A 22,832-nucleotide genomic window follows, 5' to 3' on the forward strand; every position below is an offset into this window, starting at 1 on the left:
TGCTGCTGGTCAACCGGTGGGCACCCTGGCCAGATGCACATCGTCAAGTACCTAATGCAAGCCAGCTAAGCTCAGTAACTCTCTCTGTGGAACTGCCCAATGGAACTGGAGGGGACCAGCTATTTGGTCGCCTCTCAGGGAGGTCACCCAATGGTCTACCATGTTATACTCACCCTTTAGGTGTCATAAAACAAGTAAGCCATTTGGAAAACCCCTCCTGAACCCATGGTCAGAGTCAGATTGAGGATGGAAAATCTTCCAAATCTGCCCACATTTTTCACACCAGTCTGCGAGGGCACACATCAAAAATGATAAGGATCCAGGAGCTCTTTCAAGCTCTTCCAGATCTCACAGATTCCCACAGACAGCAGATTTCCAGGTGTGAACAGAGGAAGACAAGACCCCAGTGTAGCTAAATTCTTCTTTTTTCTACTACAACCTCCACCTCCTGGGTTCAAGTGATTCTCCTGCTTCAGCCTCCTGAGTAGTTGGAATTACAGGTGCCCACCACCACACCTGGCTGATTTTTGTATTTTTAGTAGAGATGTGGCATGAGTCACCACGCCTGGCCTGTAACTAAATTCTTAATGTTTTTCCTCTGAGCCACAGACATGCTGGAAACCACCTGTTCCACAAATTTTCTCTGTCCCAAATACCTTGGATTCAAATGAAAGCTCAGCACCAGTTAGAAATTACACCTTATCTAACATTCCCTCCTACAGTAACCAGTAAGTAACACACTGGCACAGGTGGATGAGGGCGGCCACAAGTGGGCCCCTGGGAAGAACGCATGTGCTAGCAGCTTGCTGTTCAAAATTGTCTTAAAGATACTGTTCATAGTATTAATGGAGCCGTGCATTCACGTTTGGATAGCAAAGTATGTAGCATGGCTTGTCACGGGCATGGGGCTTCCTGAGGATGGCTCACATTTTCCAAAAGAACATTATCAGGCTGGAGATCCTGACGATCTTTCCCCTTGAAGGGGACACAGGATGTTCTCCTTCCAATGCTTCTCAGCACCAACTTTTCCATTTGGCAAAGAAATGACAGGCATTAACATTAACATTAACATCAATACATTAAAAGTATTCAATCCTTCATGGTTATCGCAAGCAGAAGAGAGCGGTAATTAAGACAGGGACACGGTTGTATAAACTTAAGTTACTTTAGCTATCTGTGCCTCAGTCCCTCACCTAAAATAAAAGAATAATAGCATGAATCCATAGGGTTGTTGGGAAGATTACACAAGTTAATATATAAAAAATGCTTAGAATAGTGCCTGGTACATAGTAAGTACTTAGACACAAGTTCAGTTTAAAAGATTGCTGCTGCTACTGCTGTTGTTATATCTTTGCAGCACCTTATCCACCATCTTTCACTGTATGGAGGCAAGGGAGAGCGAAGCAGGAAAGACTGGTGAAAAAGTGAGATGAGGGAGCAGGCTATCACCATCATGGCAGATCCACAGAGTCCATGGGGTTTCATTCATTTGCAGATGTTCTTTGTGTCTTCCGCTCTAGTTTTTATTTTATCTTTTCAACTCCTGTAGCTCACTTTCTGTCTTCATGTACATCTAGGTCTTTCATAGGGACAAAATAAGACACTTTCAAGAGTTTTCAGAAGTCAGTGAAGACATAAGAATGAGTAAAGCCAGGACACCCATGTAAGAACCAATGTGGGTACTGGAAATGTGGGTTCCGGAAGGGAAGGTGGCAATATAGTGCTTAGAGTCCCAGTATTTATCCGTATACCACAGTAATTCTTGTGAATGAGAACACAACAAAGGAAAGGGAGGAATTTCATTTGGAATCATTAATCCACTCATGCCACTTTCTTAGCCCTTAATCATTAAGGGATCCAAGCAAAGAAGCTTTCATCCAGCCTGGGAGATGCAGAGCAGTATGCTGCTTATGCCAGCACTGCCTCTGCCTGCTGCTTTAAAAATGCCCAGAGCCCAAACCTGGGAGGAAAGCAAGTGGTAGTTTATGCTAAAATGCTAAAACCATTTGAAAGCAAATGCATATAATAGAAAGAATTTAAGCAGCTGGTGGATGTCATTACATTCATTTCTCAAGGAGGCCTGTCTTCTGGTGACACCAATCAAAGAACTAGGTCATCTCTCAACAGTAATTTTCTTGGAGGCCATGAAATTCTTGCATTGATTTCACTCCCTTTGGCTGAACATGCACTGAGAACAGCCAAGCTGGCAAGGGCTCAGGCAGCCCATGGGGCTGTCATCAACTCCATCTGAAGAGTTTATATCCTTAATGGGATCAGAGGTCTTATCGGTGATTCTTCATAAGTGCAACAGAGAAACGATCTTTCTTTCACCACTGATTCCACACCTGACAATTCTCCTATTTATCAGTTAACAATTATTGTCTGAGAGCAAGTCAATTACAAGAGAAATTTATGAAGTCTTTAGCAACTAAGAAGAAACTTGATGGAATCTTATCTATTCTGCTCAGAAAATGAAATGTGAACTGTCTGAAGACAGTACTAACTTCACATATATTAGCACCACGTCATAATACATATCATTAGGACATTAATTCTTGTGCTTCTGTATATATCAAACAAGTTATAACTATATCCAGGGGCAATTAGAAGTTATGGTTGCTGTAAAAGGGGGGCATTAGTCCTGGCCCCCTTCTTTGTGAACCCTTCCCAGCACCCTAGGAAGAGTTGCACTCTCTACAAATTCATGTCATGACTCAGGATTTATGGTGGTGTCATTTATCTGTTTACTCTTTGCTAACAGTAATGGAGACCTCTTTGAGAAAAAGAGCCACATTTTATTCAACCTACCCCCCTCCGCCCAGTGTCTAGCACAAGCATGGCACATAGAAGCGGCTTGATGACATTATTCTGATATGTTAGAATAGTGCCTGGCACATAGTAAGCCTCTAATGTTTCTCTTCAGCCTATAGACATCAGTATCGTTAAAGAAAAAATTGTCCAATGACGCTTGTTAAACAACAGTAAGGCAGAATTTAATTCAAGGGGAGGATTCATGATAAATAGAGGGACCACTGCATTAGGGTCTTGCATGGAGAGATTGAGCTCAACTCCAACTCCCTCAAGGACAAGTGGGGATTTATAGCCAAGGAGAAGGGCGAGGGTCGGCGAATGTAAAATACTAAGAAGAAACATTGGGGGTAGGTGGGACTCCCGCTAGACCAACTCAATGGAATTCTTGCTGAAGGTGGGCTAACATGATAAGATGTGGAGAGGAGTCAGAAACCCACAGTGGGAAAGTTAGTCAGTTCACTAAACTGACTTACTAGGAATCTTGCTCACATTAAATTCTACAAGGACAGAGGGAAGCCCAAGTCCAGGCCTAGTCAAGCAGAGGTCTCAGAGGAGCCTGATTAAAGTTAGTTCAAGAAGAGAGTCTTTGTCAGCATTTTGAAGAGCTTCCCCTCTCATTCTCTAAAGCTCTGGCTAACAAATATTCATGAAATTCCTTATCAACATTCTAGACACCGGGGTCCATTTTGTACCCTGAATTCAAAGAATTCAAGGACAGCTTCAGAAGGAGACCTTTCTGCAAAGAAAGTATGCATATCCAATTTCATTGTATTGTGTTGTAGATGCTCTGACCTCCACCTTTCAGCCATGGAAAGGAAGGAAATATTCTGAATAGTTCTTTTTGAGGAATATCTGCGGTCCCATCTCCCCGCCTTGTTCTGATCATTGTGGCAACCACCAACTGGAACCTGACAACAGTTTGCTGCAGTTGCTACATATAATCTGGCTTTCTGTCCTGGACTTTTCTTCTGCCACCAGAGACACCTACTCAGCCATCCCTGGGCATGCTGGAGAGGTTCATACTCCCTGAAGGCCACTCTTTTCCAATGGCATGTGAAAGCCAATAGATGATTATGGCTGTCTGGCAGTTCTAAGGTATATACACAAGGCTTTCAAGGCTGTCCCCAAGAGGAAGGAGTCCCAGTTTCCCACAGTGGTAATCAGTGCAATAACACACCCCAGGACTGGTCTTTTCTTCTACCTTTCAGTCTTCTCAGTTGTCTCACTTTTGTCTCCTGAACCACTTCCCAAAAGAAACCACCTGCTTGCAAGACCTTGTCACAGGCTTCACTCTTTGGGAAAAAGAAGGCAAAGTCCAAGCCATGGTGTGACTAAACCATCCAAATAGCCTATTTAAGTGAGTATTTTGACTAGGTTCAGGTTTGATCATGATGACAAATAAAATGAAGGAGTGTAATGCCTTAGTCTACATTCTCATAAAATGCGAAGTGTGTATAAAGAATTCTATAATTAAGTATATATAATTAACTATTCCACAAATTTTAACTATTCTTTAATAATTTCTATTCTTCTTTTGGATTTATACAAGAAATCAAGCCAATAACACATTTTCCTACGCACCTATCTATAGAAGTCAATGAATAGCTACTTCCCAAGAAACAATGAACTTAAATGTTACTATATCTCTCGAGACAGAAATAGATTTGTCCAGAACAAAGTAAAATTGACATTGACTTTGCCAGGGTTTTTCTCCATATCTAGTTCCCTTTTAATGATGTTCATCATGTTTGAGATCATTTGCTTACTGTTTCTTGTTCCACTAGGCTGAAGCACCGAGATGTTGAGTCTGTGTTTGCTTCCTTTAAAAGTATATCCTTAGCACTTGGTTCTGCATCTGGCACACAGTGGGTCGTCAATGAGGTTTATTGAATTTAATGGAGTGAAATCAAATTTAACTGTACAAGATATAAAATGCCTGACAAAATCTGAACCACTTGTGTGATTACTTAAAGACCATCCCACAAAGAATCAGTCACCTGTTCATGTTAGTTAAGGAAGTCTCTGGCGTGATTGAGCCACAAGTCCCTTAGAGAGTAGAAACACAGCAAAGGTGCACGCTCATCAGAAGAGAACCCGGGATAAAGAAGTCTGATTTTCCTTACGTTCGAATAGGAACTCTAATATTAACTCTTTGTTTCTAGCAAAGTCACTCCGTTTCTCTGAGTTATCTTTGCCATTAGTAAAATGAGAATAATATTAAATCTTGAATTCCTCGAGCTGAAAAGAAAAGTCAGTCAAGTAGCCAATGAACCTACCTAGAATACATAGCTGAGGACTGGTTGTCACTTTAATTTTAAAAAGTATATGACCAAGATACCTGTCCATAATCTTTTACAGTATTAAAAATACTATTCAAAGTTTCTTCTTTATGTTCCAATAAAATCTTTCCTGTTAAATTTTATCTTTGATGGAAAAGGAGAACAAATGGAGCCTTCCCATAAAAACTCTTCTTTTTCTCCTCTTCTCTTCCCCACACAAAGTAACTCCCTTAGGGTTTTTGTTGTTGTTGTTGTTGTTGTTGTTGTTGTTGCTGTTGTTGTTGTTTGAGAAGGAGTTTTGCTCTTCTTGCCCAGACTGGAGTGCAATGGTGCGATCTCAGCTCACTGCAACCTCTGCCTCCTGCGTTCAAGCGATTCTCCTGCCTCAGCCTCCCAAGTAGCCAGGATTACAGGTGCCCACCACCACGCCTGGCTAATTTTTTATTTTTATTTTTGTATTTTTAGTAGAGATGGGGTTTCACCATGTTGGCCAGGCTGGTCTTGAACTCCTGACCTCAGGTGATCCACCCACCTCGGCCTCCCAAAGTGCTGGGATTACAGGCATGAGCCACCACGCCCAGCCCCCTTAGTCTTAAAAACACAAATATTTCAGCCATTTAATTATATTGAACTCTTTTAACTCTTTGCGTGTTCATTGTATCTTTTTTTCTTTCTCGTGTTGTGAGAACCACTTCTAGAGTCATCACTCTAATATTACCACTCATAAAACTTTATTATTAGTATTAGATTAAACATGGTAGAGGAAATAACACTGACTTACTTGTCCAAAGACCCAGGTTTAATCTTAGCTGTCCCATTAACTAGCCTCATGACTTTGAGACATTAGTACAACTTCTCCAGACTTCTCTTTCCTCTATTGTAAACCAGGAAGTAAAGAGATTGATCTCTAGCATAACTCTTAGCTTTAACAAATCTGTGAATATTTTCAGAGAGAAGTCTTGGTAAATCATTTGTTTTGTTTTTATAAATTGTACTATATCTACCAAGTATTAATAAATTCATAAGCTTAGTTTGTCTAGTAATGCTACTGACTGCCTTCATCATAAATGACCGGCATTTTGGAAGTCAATATTCCGAGCATGTTGATGGCTTTACTCCTTCCATATCAAGTAGGAGGTGTCCTGAATTGGTGCTCGTCTGTCCAAGAAGGAAATCTGGATGAAGTTTGAAGCCTGGAAGAGTCCAGACCTAGAGAAAGCTTGTACAAGGTTCAGTTTGTAGCTTGTGTATATCTTCCTTCAGCCCTTTCCCCTGACTGTCAAATTGGGAAAGCAATAAGAACAAAATCTTGTCTTTGTCTCTATACAAGAACCAAATCATGTCTAATTAATGACGGCTTGTATCATTTACAAGCTCAAGGTAAGGAGACACTGATGTCATTGTCTTCGGGTCATGGAATGCATTTTGAAATTTCATGGGGGAGGTAAAAGTTAGAATATAGGGGACAAAATATATTCTGCAAATAGTGATCACCAAACCCAATACACATCTTGGAAATGGTCACAATGTCAAGGTTTGTAATTTAAAATGATAATATGTCAGATTATAAGTGGACTCCACCTTAGTCACGTAACCAACTCAATCTTTCCTTAAAGAATGACCAAGACATGGGAAGAATCTATATTGTGATTTCCCATATTGTCCTGAAGATAGATACACTGAGGACACAAAGTTTCAGTCACAGAAATTTAGAAAGACTTTAATTAGGAATTTGAGGGTACTTCTTCTCATGGGAAAAACCATGATTTGCTTCTCATTTAAAGATTTATTTTAAAGAAATTCAAAGCTGTTCATCAGAAACCAGAATTTTTTAAACTTTCACTCAATAGTTATAAAAGAATAATAATTTGAATAATCTTTCCTTCTCAAGTTTATCCTGTAGCATAGGTGTGTAGATCTATTTGCTGCCAAGTTAAGCTCCAAGACATTACTTCCTGATCTAGGTGCCATTAATAATGTATTGTCTAATAAGCGAAGAACTTCACAAATGACTCAAAAAACAAACAGATGAATGGGAAGCGGGAATTTTCTGGAACAACATCTTGCATTCTAGAAATGATTGATTGTTTCAGAAATGTATTGTTGAACTGATAAATGACCGAATTAATTCATTTTTACAACCATTTAGAAATAGAATTTAGAATTACAACAATTCTAAATCTTCTGAGGTTGAAATCACTGCCATTAATAAAGTTATTCTGATATGTTTTCCCAAGCCTTATCTGTTCTTTTTCAATATAAATGATAAATACTCTTTAAAGGTTATTTTTATGAAATATTTTAGACACAAAAAATATAGAGGAAAATACAACAAATATTTCAGTCCTTGCCACCAGGCGTAAGAAGTAAAACATCATAACTACAATTGAAGAACTTCTGTGTACCTTTTCTTATTCCACTCCCTTCTTTCTTCCTACCAGCAAACACTCCTCTGTGCATGTTTTTACATCCTACACTTGAATGAATCCCTAAAACAGACACTACTCTTTCATGTACACCAAAACTTTATGCAAATGGCATCAGACTCTGTGTCAACAACTTGCTTCTACTAATTTAATATTGTATGTAAAATGTGTCCACATTGACATATGTAGTTTTGTTTATTTATTTAACTGCTAGACAGTATGAATTTACCTCAATTTTTTATCCATTCTATTCCTGATTAACATTTAAGTTTTTTTTCTAATTTTCACTTTTACAATGTCACAATCAATATTCTTATATATGCAACTTGTACAAGACTTTCCCTGTGGTAGAATTTCTAGAACATTTAGTTGATTAGTATTATCAAATTGTTCTCTAAAGTATAAATTGCCCCAATTTACACTCCCACTAGCAAGACATAATCCCCACTGACCCACTTTCTTGCATCACTTGGTATGTTCAACATTTTCATATTTGCCATTCTAATAAATGTGAAGAGATATTTTACTAGATTTTAATTTGCATTTCTCCAACTCTTATCTTTGTGAGAATACAGGCCCAAGCATAACATAGTCGGAAAATGTTGTCTCCACTGTCTCACTCCTCACCCCTCATTCTGCTGGGAAACTCGGAGAACTTGCATACCAGAGGACCCTTCTGTTGTTTCCCTCCATGTGGAGGTGTGACAATCATGACCTCCCCCTCCCAGTGTTAAGTCAGAAACTGTGAAGGGTCTGAGATTTTACCTACTTGGAAGCTAACAAGTTAGCCTGCCATAGTTTTATATACGTATACTGACAGAAGACACAGGACTCCTGGGTCAGAGAAACAGACCATTTATTACTCACAGTATGACTCCCGTTTCACAGAATTATTTGGTAAGTCATATACACAAGACTGAACTAAGCTACCCACTATCACCTCTTGTTCCTTCACATTTCATACTTCATACTTAGGATAAATGACCAGTATTGCAATCCTCATTTGCCTTCTGAGGCAACAGAGGAAATCCACTATCCTGAAACCCTTTTTACTTCTACAGTAGCCATGCATATCAACAGAGAAAATTTTTGATATCCTATTTTTAGTGCTTTGTTTTTAGTTTAACCAATTACAAGCTTGGCACTGTGGCATGGTAGACTCCGGTAAGACACAATTTTACCTATTTTTGAATACCAGTTTTGCCATTTAATAGCTAAGTGACCTTGAGCAAGTTTCTTAATTTCTCTGAGATTTTATGTCCCCATCTGTAAAATGATAATAATAGTGCTTGTGTCAAAGGGTTGACAGATTTGGATGAGCTAATACAGGTAAAGTACATGATACATAATAAAGACCTTGGTGTTAACAGCTATTTTTACTTCAAAAGGCAACCTCCCCTTTTGTGGAAGAATGTTAATTCTCTGAATTTAGCAACGACTACTGCCCTGATGCTATTCCAATTATTGCTTTCAGGGATGTTTCAGATTTAGCAGATAATAACGACTGCCAGTTACTGAGTACCTACACACTACGTGTTTTCTTCTAGGTAGAAATTTTGCAGGTGAGGATATAGGACAAAAGAGGTTAAGAAACTTTCCTACAGTCATACAGCCAGTGAATAGCAGAGTTAGGATTTGGATTCTCAACTCTTTACCCCTGAATGCTGAGCTTTTGATTATTCTTTTCTATCAACACAAAGAAGGATGTATACATTTAAACAAAGAAGCCAGATACGAGAGTATCACCCTCATTTTACTCATCCATGAATGTGAATATGATGATAAACATATATCACAGGGTTTGGGATAGAAAACATGCCAAATTATCTTGTGATCTTCATTATCAGGGAAGCCTGTCTCTACCAAGCGCGCGCGTGCGTGCACACACACACACACACACACACACACAGTGTTTAAGTGTCTTCTTTTTTCTTCTCTTTTCTTTTCTTTCTTTTTTTGAAATGGAGTCTCGCTCTGTTGCCCAGGCTGGAGTGCAATGGCACAATCTTGGCTCACTGCAACCTCCACCTCCACGGTTCAAGCAATTCTGTCAGCCTCCCGAGTAGCTGGGATTACAAGCATGCGCCACCATGCCCGGCTAATTTTTGTATTTTTAGTAGAGATGGGGTTTCACCATGTTGACCAGGCTGGCCTGGAACTCCTGAACTCAAGTGATCCACCCTCCTTGGCCTCCCAAAGTGCTGGGATTACAGGCATGAGCCACTGCACCCAGCCCCTCAACCTTCTTCTTTATTTTAACTTTCATATTAGGTTCAGGGTATGTGTGCAGGTTTGTTATATAGATAAATTGCATGTCACAGGAGTTTGGTGTACAGATTATTTTGTCGTCCAGGTAATAAGCACAGTACCCAATAAGTAGTCTTTCCATCTTCATCCTCCTCCCACACTCCACCCTCAAATAGAACCTGGTGTCTGTTGTTCCCTTCTTTGTGTCCGTGTGTACTCAATGTATAGCTCCTACTTATAAGTGAAAACACACAGCATTTGGTTTTCTGTTCCTGCATTAGTTTGCTTAGGATAATGGCCTCTAGCTCCATCCATATTGCAGCAAAGGATGTGATTTCACTCATTTTTTTTTTCTTTGAGATGGAGTCTTGCTCTATCGCCAGGCTGGAGTGCAATGGCGCAATCTCGCCTCACTGCAACTTTTGCCTCCCGGGTTCAAGCGATGCTCCTGCCTCAGCCTCCTGAGTAAGTGGGACTACAGTGCACACCACCACACCCAGCTAATTTTCTGTATTTTAGTCAAGATGGGGTTTTGCCATGTTGGCCAGGATGGTCTCAATCTCTTGACCTCATGATCCACCCACCTCGGCCTCCCAAAGTGCTGGGATTACAGGCATGAGCCATTGTGCTCGGCCAGTCTCATTCTTTTTTATGACTATGTAGTATTCCATAGTGTGTATGTACCACACTTTCTTTATCTAGTCTACTGTTGATGGGCATTTAGGTTGACTCCATGTCTTTACTATTGTGAATTGTGCTGTGATTAACATACACGTGCAAGTGTCTTTATAATAGAACAATTTGTGTATTGGGGGGTATATACCCAATAACAGGATTGCTGGGTCTAATGGTAGTTCTGTTTTAAGTTCTTTGAGCAATCACCAAACTGCTTTCCACAGTGGCTGGACTAATTTGCATTCCCATCAGCAGTGTATAAGCATTCCCTTTTCCTGCAACCACATAGGCATTTGTTATTTTTTAACTTTTTATTAATAAGCCATTCTGACTGGTGTGAGATGGTAGCTCATTGTGGTTTTGATTTGCATTTCTCTAATGATTAGTGATGATGAGCATTTTTAATACCATTAAGTGTTTAAGCTTCTTAAGTAAGTTTGATAGTTAGCAGAGCCTCTTGAGAAAATAATATTCAAAAATCAGTAATATTTTAAAGACACTTCCTTTTTTCTGCTTAACTGAGAGTATCTGAAAAACCCAGCAACAATTCTAGGAAGCTTCTCTGACACAGAAAACAATCCCAGGCCAGAGACATTTGAACTTGGGCACTTTACAATCTACTTACTTTTTATTTTTCACTTTTACAATCCTTCTGCTGAGCAGCAAAATGAGTGAGAGCTATAAAGGAATATTAGAATTTTTAGTGTTTTCAGATCCACTCAGAAGGCTTTCTGATCTGAGTGATGCTTTAACTATGTTAACACAGAAATACAGCATCAATGTCAGTAGCTTAGACTTAAAGAACTATGCTTAGTATTGAATGGCATGTTTAACTTCTGCCTTTTTCATAATCTAAAGACTTATCTGAAGTTATACAATAAAAAAGATCAATGTTTAAACTCTAAAAGACTGTTAAGTTCAAAAATCTACCCCCCAAAGTCCTTCATCTTTCATTGGCTCACTATTTTAATATGTGATTAAAGCACAGTAATGCCACAAGTGATGATGTGAGATTTTCTGGAGGATTAGTCCATCCGCATTCAGCCTTCTGTCCTTCGCTTCTTGGTTGAGCAGAATTCTACAGTATCAGCCATCATTGCCTGCCTGTTCTTCTAATTATTTAAAGTTAATTTCAAAATAAATAATTATGAGAACCTATCTATCTGTGTCATATCCATGCTATACTTTTTCTTCTTTCAAAAAATCTTCTTCCTTGTTCCTTAGGTAGCTCTGCAGAAAACCTCCAATCAAATGTTTAGGAATAGAAGCTCCTTGAACTTCTATTTGGCATACTCGGTCCATAGATACTGGACTACCTATGGATACATTAAGATGCAACTCATTTCCCTGAGTATTTAAGGTATATATGAAGACTAAAATACTTACTCTTTTTCGCTTTAGGAAGATTCTTGGTTTAACTTTTAATTACTTCCTAGGAATGGCTGCCTCTACCCAATTCACTTAAGCAGATGTAACTACAACTGCAAAAACACTGTTGACTGATGTTCCCTAGAGACCTGTTCATTACCTGTCATTAAATGTTTTAAAAGTTTGCATAATTGATCCAGCCAATAAGTCATCATTGATTTATGGGGTTCTGTGCTGAAGAGTTGCTCTTTAAAAATTCATCACACCAGTATGTGTCTTTACAATCCATTAGCTGTTACGTACCCACAGTCTTAGCATTGATTGACCTTGGACTGAGATTCTCATGGACTTCCTTTTTTTCCAAGTCCTCAATATAGAAAAGCAATACTTCAGCCTTATCCCTTGACAGCTATACTTTGATTTTTCCCCTCCATCAAAATGAAAACTTTACTTGAAATGATGAATAAATAAAGCATATTCCATAAACAGCTCTTCACTATTATTTAAGCTTATGGGCTGCGTTGTGTGAATCTCCTTTCCCCACCATCAGATTCAAGTGTGTAAATGTTCTAAAAGGCTTTGAAAGTTTTATGATTATTTCAGGGGATGGTGGAGTAATAGCTGAAGAGTAAAGCTATTAGTTTTAATATTTATATTGAGTGCTCTGAAACATTAATGTGACAGGATGTAAGATCAGTGCAGTGGGATATATTTACTTCACAACCACTGCCACGTGGCAAAAGGGAAAAAAAGCTCTGTGTGTGTGCATTTATTTTCTAAAACTTTGAGGTCAAGGTTCAAATGCTTGTGGGTTATTTTTTTGTTTTCCTTTTCACAAGATTTAAAGTTTCAACTGACAGATACATTTGCTTTTCTTGAACTTGAGCTACTCTTAGGAGGCAGGAATGTACTGCCAGACAAAGCTTGGCACATGGGTTTGTTAGTTTATATGAGTCTGCATTCAAATATCCTCTGAGCCTGACATGGTAAATACTATCCACCAGATAAGTAACACTAGGTTATGCCAACTGTGTCTTGAGAAAATTTAAAGAATGATGGTTGTAATCTGGATAGAGAAACCTTCACGGACAGCTCCTCTTACTACATATGGAGAAGTAAGGCAAAACATTTCTGATTCTGGACTCTGACAGCTCTGGGTTTCAGTCTCAGCTCCACCCTGACAGGCTGTGTGAACTCGTGAAAGTTCCTTCACATCTTCAAGTATAGGTTATTGATTTTTTAAATAATTGTACCAGCAACATAGTTCTTGTGATGATTAAATGAGATAATCTCTTTAAAGACCTGGCACAAATGGCATAAATATTTCCTATTATTATCATCACCAAAATCAAATGAGCAAATACCTTTGGTGTGCCTGTAGGGTGCAAGGCACTGCATTTGTACCTATAATCAGATTATGGGGTTCTCATTCTCAAGTAACTAATTTACTTATTAATCCTATTGTTTTGTTATTAATTTACTTATTAATCTTATTACTTTGAATACTTCAGAGATATTGCAGATTTAGTTCCAGATCAACACAATAAAGCAAATCACATGCAAATTTTTTGGTTTTCTGGTACATAAAAAAGTTATGTTTCCACTATACTATATTCTATTAAGTGTATAATAGCATTATGTCTAAAAAAAAGTTTTAGAAATGCTAACAATCGTGAGTCATTAGCAAGTTGTAATCTTTTTGCTCATGAATGGTCTTACCTCAATGTTGATGGCTGCTGACTGGCCAGGTGGCAGTTGCTGAGGTTGGGGTGGCTGTGGCAATTTCTTAAAATAAGACAATGAAGTATGCTACATTGATTGACTTCCTTTCATGAACAACTCCACAGTAGCATGCAATGTTGTTTGATAGCATTTTACCCACAGTAGAACTTCTTTCAAAATTGGAGTCAATCTTCTCAAACCCTGCTGCTTTATCAACTATTTATGTAATATCCAAATCCTTTGCTGTCATTTCAACAATGTTCACTGCATCTTCGCCAAGAATAGACACTATCCCAAGAAACCTCTTCCTTTGCTCATCCATAAGAAACAGTTTCTCATCTGTTCAATTTTTATCACGAGATCACAGCAATTCAGTCAGATTTTCAGGATCTACTTCTAATTCTGGTTCTTTTGTTATTTTCACCACATTTTCTATTTTCACCACATTTTGGCTATTTTCACCACATTCACCTCCACTGAGGTCTTGACCCCCTCAAAGTCATCCATGAGAATTGGAATCAACTTCTTCCAAGCTCCTGTTAATGTTGATATTTTGATCTTCCTATGAATCCTGAATGTTCTTAATGGCATCTAGAATGGTGAATCCTTCCCAGAAGGTTTTCATTTTACTTTGCCCAAATCCATTAATCACTATCTATGGTAGCTATAGCTTCATGAAACATACTTCTTAATAAGACTTGAAAGTTGAAATTATTCTTTGATCTTTGTGTTGCAGAAGGATATGAAAACAACATTCATCTCCTTGTACATCTCCATCAGGGTTCTTGGTTAACTAGGTACATTGTCAATGAACAGCAATATTTTGAAAGGAATCTTTTTTTCTGAACAGTAGATCTCAACTCTGGGCTTAGAATATTCAGTAAACCATGCTGTAAACAGATGTGCTGTCATCCAAAATTTGTTGTTCCATGTATACAGCACAGGCAGAGTAGATTTAGTATAATTCTTAAGGGCCCTAGGATTTTTAGAATAGTAAATGGCTTCAGCTTTAAGTCACCAGCTGCATTAGCCCCTAACAAGAGAGTCAGCCTGTCCTTTGAAGCTTTGAAGCCAGGCATTGACTTCTCTCTAGCTATGAAAGTCTTAGATGCATCGTCTTCCAATAGAAAGCTGGTTTGCCTACATTGAAAATCTGTTGTTTAGTGTAGCCACTTTCATCAATGAGTTTAGCTAGATCTCTGGATAACTTGCTACACCTGCTACATCAGCACTTGCTGCTTCATTAGGCACTTTTATGTTACAAAGATGGCTTCTTTTCCTTCAACCTCATGAACTAACTTCTGCTAGCTTCAAACTTTTTGCAGTTTCCTCACCTCTGTCAGCATTCAGAAAATTGAAGAGAGTTAGGACCTTGCTCTGGATTAGGCTTTGATTTAAGGAAATGCTGTGGTTGGTTTGATTTTCTTTTGTTGTTGTTGTTCTTTTTTTTTTTTTTTTTTTTTTGACAGAGTCTAACTCTGTCATCAGGCTGGAGTACAGTGGCGCGATCTCAGCTCACTGCAATCTCCGCCTCCCAGATTCAAGTGATTCCCCTGCCTCAGCCTCCCGAGTAGCTAGGACTACAGGTGCACACCACCACACCCAGCTAATTTTTTGTATTTTAGTAGAGATGTGGTTTCACCATGTTGGCCAGGATGATCTCGAACTCCTGACCTCATGATCCACCCGCCTCAGCCTCCCAAAGTGCTGAGATTACAGGTGTGAACCACCACGCCTGGCCAGTTGGTTTGATTTTCCACCCAATCACTAAAACTTTCTTCATATCAACAGTGAGGCTGTTTGGTTTTCTTACCATTCATGTGTTCCCTGAAATAGCACTTTTAATTTCCTTCAAGAACTTTCTTTTCGCATTCACAACTTGGCTAACTGTTTAGTGCAAGAGAGCTAGCTTTTGGCCTCTCTCGATTTTCAACATGCCTTCCTCACTGAGCTTAATCGTCGCTAGCTTTTGATTTAAAGTGAGAAATATATGACTCTTCCTTTCACTGGAACACTTAGAGGCCTTTGTAGGATTATTAACTTTATTAACTGGCCTAATTTCAATATTCCTGTGTCTCGGAGAATAGGGAGGCCTGAGGAGAGTGAGAAAGAGAAACAGCTGCTTGGTGGAGCAGTCAGAACATAAACACTTACCAATTAAGTTTGCCATCTTATGTGGTACCCCAAAACAATTACAACAGTAACATAAAAGATCACGGATTACAGATCACTATAACACATATGGTAAGCATCAAAAAGTTTGAAATATTGCAAGAATTACCAAAATGTGACACAGAGACTCAAAGTGAGCACAGGATCTTGGAAAAATGGCACCAATAGATAACAAAGCAGGTTTGCCACAAACCTTCGGTTTGTAAAAAAACACAGTATCTGCAAAGCACAACGAAGTGAAACACAATAAAATGAGGTATGCCTCTGTTGGGAAAACAAAAACCTTTTCTCACTTAAATCTCAAAAGTTTTTTTTTTTTTTATTCTGGTATTATTCTGGTGTTATTCTGGTATTAAAGCAGACTCCTAAGACCCAGGTTCAAGTCCCAGCTCTGCCTTTTGCTGCCTGAACAACACCACACTTGTCATATGATCACTCTGGGACTCTTTCGTCATATGTAAAATGAGGATATTAATAATTACCTCACATAGTTACTGTGAAGATTAAAGAAGATGATGTTAATACTGTTTGTGATAAAAACTAAGCTGTTAAAAATGTGCTATGTTCAGACAATCTCAGGTTTGAGGAGTTAGGCAAACCCGAGTGGTCACATGAGTTACCAGTTATCTTTAGATGTCAATAACAATGAAAACATTCATTATGAAATAAGTGAGACAAGGAGTAAGTTGTGGTAAAGGTCAGCTAAGGAAGAGCTTGCTTTTATGCTAGTATAATCATGACAAGGTTGGATTGGAGCTGGACGTTTAATAACAATTTCAACATCAATAAACAAATATGAGTAATTAAGTACGAGTGAATTTGAATTGGGATAACTACTATGAACACAAGTGAAGGGAAGGAGCCTAGGTGTGTGGGATGGTAGATGTGTGGGGCGGGCATGGCTTGAACACCGATCCCTGGGAGAAGAAGTCAGGCATGTAAGCTAGGGAAGGAGGGCAACCTTGAGCACAGGCTAAAGAGATGTTATTTGATCCTGCAGTCCAGCTTAAAATATGTTCATAGCTCAAAGCAGCAGTCTAAACTTTGAATGTACATCAGAACCACTTGGGGAGCTTTTACAAATCCAATACCAAGGCTTCACCCCAGGCTGTTTAAAACAGGATTTCTGGAGGAGAAACCCAGACATCAGTGTTTTTAAAGCTCCCAGGTGATTCTGGTGCAGCCAAGGTTGAGAACCACTAGTTTGAAATGACTAGAGAGAGAGAGAGATTTTGAAGACTGCAATCCAGAGGTATAGATTCAAGTTGGTCTGAATGTATGCTCCTCCCATATTCTAAATTCATAACTTCTATCTTCTGTTTTCCATTATTAGTCTCTCCCTTTTCTTTTGGAATATTTCCTCAGATGTGTGAGATTCTGTATGTGCATGCTCACATTCAAGAACGAGGTACTAAAAAGATTATAGAAAATTTCTTTACATGGATTTTGTATGAATTTGACATTTTTTTCCCCCAATTGTTGGGCTTTACTGTCGGTGTGTAAGTGATGAGCTGTCTTTTTTGTTGAAAGATTCACAAATGTCAATACTCATAGGTCTTTTCTTTGGAATTCTCTGCATTCTGAAAAGAGGCCTCCAAACTCCTCCTTGGACACTATATAGGACTGGATACATCTAGTCTGTGAGCAGGGCAGGGAAAGGATGTCAAGATCCCTACCAGTCAATATACCAACTATCACTCAATGCCCCCATCTTCTGACTCTGCACCTCATCCTTTGCCCTCCCATGTGGCCATATCCCCCACCCCAGAGCCTGCCTGGTTACATTTTTCCAGAGATTAAATCCCTGTCCTCTGTGGTGAATAGAGGGGGTGGAGGGAGGAAAAAGAGGGAGGTATTGGGGGTGGGTACAGACCTGGGCTGTATTGGACTGGGCCGGGGGTCTGGGAGTCCAAATGCTCCATGCACTAAGCTTCCACGAATTCTCCTGATTTCTGCTTCATCTCCTGATTTTTTCACCGCATTATGTGACAGCTGGTGTCCAATTCTGATTTTTTTCTAGGATTTTGTCAGATAAATTCATTCATGTGTTGTTAATACTATTAGCACTTGTGTTTTAACTTCCTCTGCCCTGCCGAATCATTCACTACCCTCCACCGACTTCCTACCTTCCAGAAATGTCTTAGCCACTTCTTGTCTGCTTGTGCCTCCCTTCCTGCTTCTTTGTCCCTGTGGGTTTATGAAATTTTGTTTTTGTTATTTGCATATTATATGAATAGAGACATTCAAGTGGAAGAGAAGAGAAATACATGTGGTCAATCTGCCATGTTTAAACAGAAGTCCCAAAGGTTTGGGGGCAGGGGTGATTGTTGTTTTTATAAATATTGTGCAGAACTATGAAAAATAGATAAAAGTGGACTCACGAGGAGTGCAGAAGTTAGAGAGCTTCTCCTCAGCTTTCACTTTTTCCTCTAAACCCAGACCAACTCTGAGAACACAAATATAAGAAAGCGGTGGTGGTCTCTAATTGCGGTCTCCACTTCCTGCCTTTCTAGATCTTTCTGCCAAAATGTAGAGAGACCAAGGAGCCATGAAGAAGTTGTCTTGTTTCCTACTTGGATGACATGTTTCTTTTATAGATTCTGTCACTCAGCAAAGTCTCCTTATGTGCCTTCTTCCTAAAGATGCTTAATATTGTGTGGGGGATGCAAAGATCAACAAAATAGTGTATGCTCAAGAAATTTAGAAGCTAGTGGGAAAGCTGGTAGAGGAAAAACTGTTATGTCACATGCCCATTCCAAGGTGCTCTGTCTTACCTCACAAGTCTTGAGAAGTGAGTAACCCTCCTATCATTGCCCAACCTCGTATCTCTTCAGTATCAAAAAACACTGGTTTCATGATGGAGGTTCTGCTTGCGAACGCTCAAAGAGGGCAAAACTAAATGGTAAACAGGTGAGCATTGCCACTACAATCTAAACTGTTCCAATTCCAACTCCCCTCTTCAACTCCCCAGCCTCAGCAGAGATCTTCAAGAAAGAAAGCTCTTGGCCAATGCCAATGCATATTTTCATACTGAATAAGTATTGCCTAGGCCCAAATTCAAAGCAGGAAATATATATCAGCAGATGAAAGTCTTGATGTGAACATTCTAATTTGTATCTTCTCATCTTTCATCTCCTCTCTCTCTTCCCCTACATTTCTCCCTTGTTCTTTTTCCATTTAAAAATTTCACTTTGAGCAACACCCCAAATGCTCACACGGAGACAGGTAAACACGCTCTTTGTTTGTCCCTAGCTATGGGTCCTTTAATGTAAAGGTCGCATGGCAAATATTTTCTATCCCAAATGTCAAAACCACCATGGACTTCCCCGAGGGGACTGTTTTTCCAAAACTCTGTGAAATCAGGTTGGCAGGCCAGGACAGACATAATGCTGCAGCTACACATATCCCTTGAAAAACCACAGGAAATAGCACACTCAGAGTCCTCACATTACCACATGGGAACAGGCCAAGACGGGGCTCCTGGGGTGCTTGCCAGGCATCATGAGCGGTAGGTACAACCACCTACTCACTCACAGTCAAGACCATGGCCCCTCTCACTGGCTGCTCCTTTTGCCTAACAAAGAAAATTTGCAGATGTACACACCTCACTCATAGGGAATAACTAGTCTTTAAAAATCTTCTGTGGGGAGGCACTCACACACCCTTGCAGGCTTATTCTCCAGGGATGGCAAGCTCTACCATACACGTATAATAGTAGCAGCAGCTTCCCTGTGAGTGTGCTTCCCTCTGTGGGATTCCAAAGTGCTGTACACACCATAGGGAAAACCTGGCAAAAGAATTCAGATTAGTAGACAGCCTTTTCATAAATTCTTTCTCTACCTTCCTAGTAAGGGGAAAAGAGGAAGACAGAGAGGAGAAGAGAAGATGTGAGAAGGTTATAACTTGTTCACAGCTTGCCCCCTTCTTCTGGGTGACTCAGAGGTTTTGGGTCTTGCCTGTTTACCTGATCTCCATTCCCTAGTGTTCTGAGAAAAGGAGAGGTAGAAGTTATACTGGAAGAATCTACAGAGAAAATCAGTAAGAATAAAAGAAACCATATGATGCCCTAAGGGGCTATATGGTAAAGGAAATGTGGCATATTGGGAGGCATTGTACAGGACGGGGAGCCTGGAGAAAAGAGGTGGCAAAAGGATTAATGTAAGGGTAAAAGGAAAGAATTTTTTTGGGCTAAGTGAGAAATTTCTGCAAGTCTTTTTGGGCAAAACAATGGAAGACAATGGGTGATATTACCATACCTTGCATTGGTCTATGGACTTGAACTTCTTTCAGTGACTGAAATATACAAGAGAAGCTTTGAATTTTTATTGGAACCATAGTCTTTTAACTAGACTACTGCTCTGGTATGAGACCACATTGCGGAAGCTTTCTAGGCCTTCCTAGAGAGTGGTTCCATACATATTTGTGCTACCTATCCATCTTTTCTGCAACCCCCAAAGATATTTTGTCCCATTCAACTACCTCTTAAGAATCAGCCTTCTAGGCTCTTTTCCTCCTCTTCCTCTGGAAATGCACACTAGACCTTGGGTGGTCTCCATTCAGAATATTCACCAAAATGAGGTTTAGCCAATGAGTGGAGAATAATGTTTAAACTAATGAAAAGGTAAGGATTCTTTGATTAATGTACTATCATTTGCCTACCCTTCCAGATACACCTTTCTGCACCCTGGTCTAGGTCCCAGGGCCTGACCTGCGTGATCTGATGGATGACAAGAATCCTTTGTCCTCTAACTTGTGGTTGAATTTGGTCAGTGGGGAACTCTAGAAGGAGATCTGGAGATAGGATCTGGTTATTTACTCCCAAATTCATTTCCTGTTCTACAGGAGCGTCCCTCAACCACTGGCACAGCCTCAATTGAAAGGCCCCCTCTACCCAGCTCTCTCTCCTTCCCTGGGTTTCGGTAACCACTTTCTTCCTCACTCATTCAGACCTGAGGTTCACTGGCTCTGGAGTCTGGCATTATCCTTTGTGAGTTTTCCCTGCTCCTCATCCACGTCCTTGTAAATAGTCTTTTTATTAGAGTGTCTTTCGAATTACCAAATTAGAGGGTACCATCTGTTTCCAGCTGGAACCCTGACTGACAGAGTTGGTAGAATGAAATTTACCAAAGCAAAATGCCTAGCCTACCCAGAGGGCAAAAATAAAACGAGGGTGCTATTTATTAAGCAGTCATAAAAATAAACATAAGCTGAAGAAAAATCTTGTCAGACTTAGGTTACATAAGAGAGCATTAAATTGAAACAAATAAATCATATTGTAATACAGATTCCTATAGGAAGACTATGATTCCTATCACTGTATTATAAGAAAGACTGTTAAAAATTGTTTACAATCATTTTTCTTTTAAAATTTCTTTAAAAATTAAGAAACAACGCAAAACACTACTTTCAATAAAGCAGTTAACCCTAAAGACCAAGATGAAAGGGATCTGGCTTGGATCATAAAGATTCTAAAGAAGGCAGAGTAAAAGAAGTAAGATCTGCATTACAAGCAGTAAAGAGCAGAATTGCCACCGAATAAAATCAAGTCATTGGTTATGAGGAATTCACTTGAGGGACTCTATCACACACAGAAGAAATGCATAAAAAACATCAGCTGAAAATAAACTGAGCACTAAGCAAAGTTACTAAACAGCCTACATACAAGATGGACATTCAATAAGCAAAGCTTTCTAATATATCAGAATAACTATGCAGAAGCCATAACGGGAAAAGACACCATTCATCTTAGAAACAATAATTATATACTTAATATATTTTTATATTAACAACAAATTATGGAGTAGTATGAAGAAAACTATAGAGCTTTATTGAGTTATAAAAAATAAATGGAATGGCATGTTATATCATTGACTAAGAAGACTCACTACTGTAAAAATATCAATTATGCACAAATTAATATAGGGGTTTTAATGCAATAATAATCAAAATCCTAGTGGGACTTATGTTTGGTCTGCAGTGAAAGAGCAAGAACTTGACAAAATGATTTTGAATTTGTGTAAGAAAAAGAGCAAAAAATAGCAAAGAAAAATAAGTTCAAAGAAAAAATTTGACCTACCAAGCTACACTATTAAGTTATAATAATTAAAACATTTTATTAGTTGTACAATTATCAGAAAAGCTAATACATGCAAGAGAATGATATTTTTAAGATAATAATTTTATAAGTATATAACGAGCCATCATAAATCCATGAAGAAAAGAGATTATTCAATAATTGATGCTAAAACATGAGGTTACATTATTGAAAAAAATACGTGCCACTTCACCTCATGTTACAACAAAACCAATTCCAAATGAATTAAAGATCTATAATTATTAAATTATGCCGTGAATTATACCAAAAAAAAGCTAGACAAATTGATATATACTTATTAAATCTTGGATTGAGGAAGAATTTTCCACATAAAAGTAACACAAAATATCATAAAGAAATAGTTTATTAGTTTTTTTAAAAAGCTAGTGCTGGCTTCGGCAGCACATATACTACAATTGGAACAGTAAAGAGAAGATTAGCACAGCTCCTGCACAAGGCTGAGACGCAAATTTGTGAAGCATTCTACATATACATATATTTATACTTTAAGTTCTGGGATACTTGTGCAGAACGCACGGGTTTGTTACATAAGTATTCAAGTGCCACAGTGGTTTGCTGCACCCATCAAACCGTCATCCACATTAGGTATTTCTCCTAATGCTGTCCTCAATGCTATCCCTCCTAATGCTATCCCTCCCCTACAACCCCACCCCATGACAGGCCCCAGTGTGTGATGTTCCTCTCCGTGTGCTCGTATATTCTCATTGTTCAGTTCACACTTATGAGTGAGAACATGCAGTGTTTGGTTTTCTGTTCCTGTGTTAGTTCACTGAGAGTGATGGTTTCCAGCTTTATCCATGATCCTGCAAAGAACAAGAACTCATCCTTTTTTATGTCTGCATGATATTCCATGGTATATATGTACCACATTTTCTTTATCCAGTCTATCATTGATAGGCATTTGGGTTGGTTCCAAGTCTTTGCTATTGTGAACAGTACTGCAATAAACATACGTGTGCATGTGTCTTTATAGTAGAATGATTTATAATCCTTTGGGTATATACCCAGTAATAGGAT

The 22,832-nt window shown here is 39.0% G+C and overlaps 1 non-coding gene across 1 annotated transcript; it reads left to right on the forward strand.

Moving 5' to 3' along the window:
• Nucleotides 1-22,180: 22,180 nt before the first annotated feature.
• LOC114674916 (U6 spliceosomal RNA) lies at nt 22,181-22,287 on the forward strand. Its single transcript, XR_003726013.2, has one exon. It is a non-coding gene; the product is annotated as a U6 spliceosomal RNA (small nuclear RNA).
• Nucleotides 22,288-22,832: the final 545 nt, after the last annotated feature.

This window comes from Macaca mulatta, chromosome 1 (genome assembly GCF_049350105.2).
Source record: "Macaca mulatta isolate MMU2019108-1 chromosome 1, T2T-MMU8v2.0, whole genome shotgun sequence".
NCBI lineage: Eukaryota > Metazoa > Chordata > Mammalia > Primates > Cercopithecidae > Macaca > Macaca mulatta.